We start from the raw sequence: 4,112 nt of genomic DNA, 5'->3' as shown, positions 1-4,112 counted from the left end.
ATCACATTTTCTCACGTTTAATTTAATAGAAAATGTGATATAAATGTTCTGAAAGCAAATTCTCAAACAGAACATGAACTAAGGTTATCAAAGGAGTCAGAGAATTAAAAGGTTCAAGTAGTCTATGATAAAGGGATATAGATAGGCTCTTATGTAAATGTGGTTTGGTGACATTATGTAATTACTAATTCACACTCCTTGTTTTGGTCAGTTTTCAGAGCATATGAGTTAGTTTAGATGATATCCCACATAAAGCATCAGTAAGAGGTTGGGCTAGAGAGGGTGTTTGTTTAATCAATTCTGGAATACTCTGAAATACTTAGTCTTCAAGGTCTACATTTTGACTTTCAGCTATTCTTAATCACATTTACCCAGATTAGGCAAGGTAAGAGCCTGCTTACCCTACTGGCTGCCTTCTTTATTGGGGTGGGTGAGGGCACACCCAGAGGTGTTTATGGGTTACTCGTGGCTCTGCACTCAGAAATCACTCCTGGCTTGGGGGACAGTATGGGATGCCATGAATCAAACCCGCATATGTCCTGGGTCAGTTGTGTGCAAGGCAAATGCCTTATCGCTGTGCTACCACGCCAGCCCTTGCCTCCATATTTTTAATAGTATTTGAAGGTTAAAATTTTAATATTCAAAATTTGTTTTTACTCAATAACTTTTTCAAATAACTTTCTTGATTTTGATAGGTTTCCTTCACAGATATACACTTATTCACTGTTTTATGCCACATTTTCTCTTTGTAAAGTCTAGACTCTTCTAACTCTTCTCTTTTAATATCATTACTTCATTTAAAATATTATTTCTGGTCTACGGCCATACCACCCTGAACATGCCTGATCTCATCTGATCTCAGAAGCTAAGCAGGATCGGGCCTGGTTAGTACTTGGAAGGAAGACTGCCTTGAAATATTGGGTACTGTAGGTTTAATATATATATTATTTCTGGATAACAGTTAGAAACAGGACAATGAGCACCAGTAATTGCAATGAAGGAAAATCCACTAAATCAAAAATAATACTGAATGCAGTGACATATAAATAAACAATAATTACCAAACAGAGGGAGGTGGAAATGTTGGAGAAATACCATATTTGAAAACATAAAGAGATAGTCATGGAAGGCACTTTATTGGTGTTGTCAAGGATGGGAATTGTAGGGGCCTGAGTGAAAGCACAATGGTAGGGCTTTTGCCTTGCATGTGGCTGCACCAGGACTGATGCAGGTTCCATTCTCAGCATCCCATAAGGTCCCCCAAACCAGGGGCATTTTCTGAAAACAGAACCAGGACTAATCCCTGAGCATCATGGGGTGTGGCCCAATAAACCAAAAAATAATAATAATTGGATGGTGAGTGTAGTAATATTACATGTTGATTCATTACATTTTATATTTATACTATATTTATATTTATATTATATTACATTTTAATAATTTTTCAACTACCTGAAATGTAATACATTTAAAAATAAAAATATAAATAACTCAAAATAGATTGTACAGATTATTTTAATAAATGAAATAGCAATATAAAATCAAAATTTTCATGAGCAGTCTAAAATCATCTGTACCGAGAATTAAAATCTCAATACGAAACATTAATCTTGGAAAATTCCAAATTCCATTTATGTCAGAAATGGAATGAAGACCTACTTGAAGCCACATCTGTTCTGTTTTCACACACTAATACAGATGATAGCCAGATTCAGCAATCTCCATTCACAGCAATCTCCTCAAAAAATACTCTGCATACAGATAAAACATGTTCTAGTGATTCAGAAAGAAAAACACTAAAATGAAAATAGAAAAAGTCATTTTCTTGAACCTTGCTTCCTCTCCTGCTTGTAGATTTTGCATGATTATCTTATACCTGCTAGAATTAAGTTTTTACCAATGGGATTATTTAAAATCACAGAAACATTGAAAGAAAAACAAGGCTTTAATGTAACTGAACATTTACCCCATAATATATATTTTTTATTTGTATCATAATTATTTAAACAGGAGGAATTCTATAATTGGTAAGAAAACACTCTAGATTCACAGAATACTGTCTTTGAAGCTCTTTATTTATGTGTAATAAATAGTATGTCTCCATTGGACAAATCAGAATTATCACAAAGAATGAATTTCAAAAATAAAGCACAGGAGGAAGGTGTATGGATCTCAGAGGTGAGCATGTGTCTTGCATTTATAAGGCCCTGGCCTCAAACTGGCACTTCATGGGATTCCAGTTTCATCTTATATAGACCTGGTAACCCTCCAAACACTCTATGACTGGAACAACATATGAGGCTCCTGCTCTTGTGTACATTATCATAGATCCTAAAACATTTCTGACGTGTACATGTATATAAAAATTCTCAAATACAGAGGTATGGGTCCCAAATGAAGAAAAGAGAGAAGTATTCATGAATACTTAAAATAAGTGTTGACTTTGATAATCTTATCTTTCCTTCATTCTCTCTCATTCAGCATCTAGAAATTTATCATAAAAACATGACATTTATATTGTATGCTTTTACATGCAGCAAAGGAATAATTCTAGTATATCACAATAAATATAAGAACAATTCTAGTGAGATGTTGGACTAACATAGGTAATCTCAATTGAAGTTGAAGTAATTTAAATAGTATTTTAATCTTTATTATGTAGCTAAAATCAAATAGGAAAAGTTATCCACATAAAATACTATAAGGGAAATAAAAAATAATTACTTTACATGTTGATTCACCAATGCTCAACTTTAACATTTTTCTTGCAAGCTTTATTTTTTCTCTTGTCTTGTCTTTCCTTTCCTTTACTTCCTTTTTTTCCCTTCCCACCTTTATTTTCTTCCCTTTATACTTGTTCTCTCTGAGAATCCCATTCTTGAAAAAATAAAAATTCAACAATGTCTTTCTTCCAAGATTGCTGCTTTGCAGATCTTTTCTTCTGAACTGAAAGGCTAGCAAGTCTCACCAAGGTTGTTGATCAGAGAACTGTTTCCTTGTTGGCCCAAGTGACCAGGCAGCAGGCTTGCCCCATTCATGGCCATCAGGGTTGCAAGCACTCAAGCAGGAGTTTATTGTGATAAAAAAAATAGACTCTTGGACAGCAGAATTTGTGCAGTTTCACCTACTGCTTATCTTTTAATGTCGCTGCTGTGTTACCTGTAAAAGATTAAATGGCTCGTACAATTGTAATGATTTCCATAGTTCAAAGTGTGGTAGATGTGTATTGGACTAAATACTGAAATAAGCCAAAAAATATGTTGACAGGGATAAACATAAAAGTGAAGAGACAGAAAGTAATGGTCATTGTCCTAAGTCCATCTTCTTTTTCTTTGATATGTTACTGGGGGTAATAAAAGCAAAGTGAGGACAGAACTATAAAAATAAAACAAGAAGCAAAACCATAAACTATTCAATTTGAATCCATTTTGCTTCAGCAAGATTTGGTTGTCTAGGAGTTTGTGTTTTTTTCCCCTATAGATCTAAAAACTTGGTTTCAAATAAGTACTTCTTTAAAATCCAGGGAAGACATCAGGAAAGAAAAAATGTTTTGCTTTACCTCAAGAAAAATCATTCTGAATTACCAAATCTTAGACAAGCTTTATAAAAGAAAACTAAACATTTTACAAATACATATATACCTTAAAATGTTAAAATATCTGTGCTTATATATATTTATTTCAACATGTTTGCATTTTAAATATTATTAAAAGAGGCATTTGTAAATACAATATGTTAAAATTATAGTCCTCTGGATTTGTCTGTTCCTTCATTTAACTCTAAAAGTTGTATTATAATATCAGAGAAATTGCACATTAATTAAAGCAATTTAATTGAAAATGGCTGACCCACGTTTGATCTCAAGGATCTCTTATAGTCAACTGAGATCCACTATGAGTGATTCCTCATGCTTAGGTAAGACGAACCATGAGTACAGACAGCCATTGGACGAGTTTTTCTAATATCTTCAATCTATGATGATACCTTCTTCACAGTAAAATTCAAGGTTATCTGTACCTAATCAAGAATTGAACATTATATTTTTCTAAAAAAACACCATGTTTTGAATAGATAAATAAACACTGCATGGCTGGAAAGATAGCATGGAGGTA

General features: G+C 33.3%; 1 pseudogene; it reads left to right on the top strand.

Annotated features, from left to right (window-relative positions):
- Positions 1-814: 814 nt before the first annotated feature.
- Positions 815-933, top strand: LOC126008130 (uncharacterized; annotated as a pseudogene).
- The last annotated feature ends 3,179 nt before the right edge of the window (positions 934-4,112 follow it).

This window comes from Suncus etruscus, chromosome 4 (assembly GCF_024139225.1).
Source record: "Suncus etruscus isolate mSunEtr1 chromosome 4, mSunEtr1.pri.cur, whole genome shotgun sequence".
NCBI lineage: Eukaryota > Metazoa > Chordata > Mammalia > Eulipotyphla > Soricidae > Suncus > Suncus etruscus.
The sequence above is the reverse complement of the archived record's forward strand: the minus strand, read 5'-3'. Positions and strand labels throughout refer to the sequence as shown.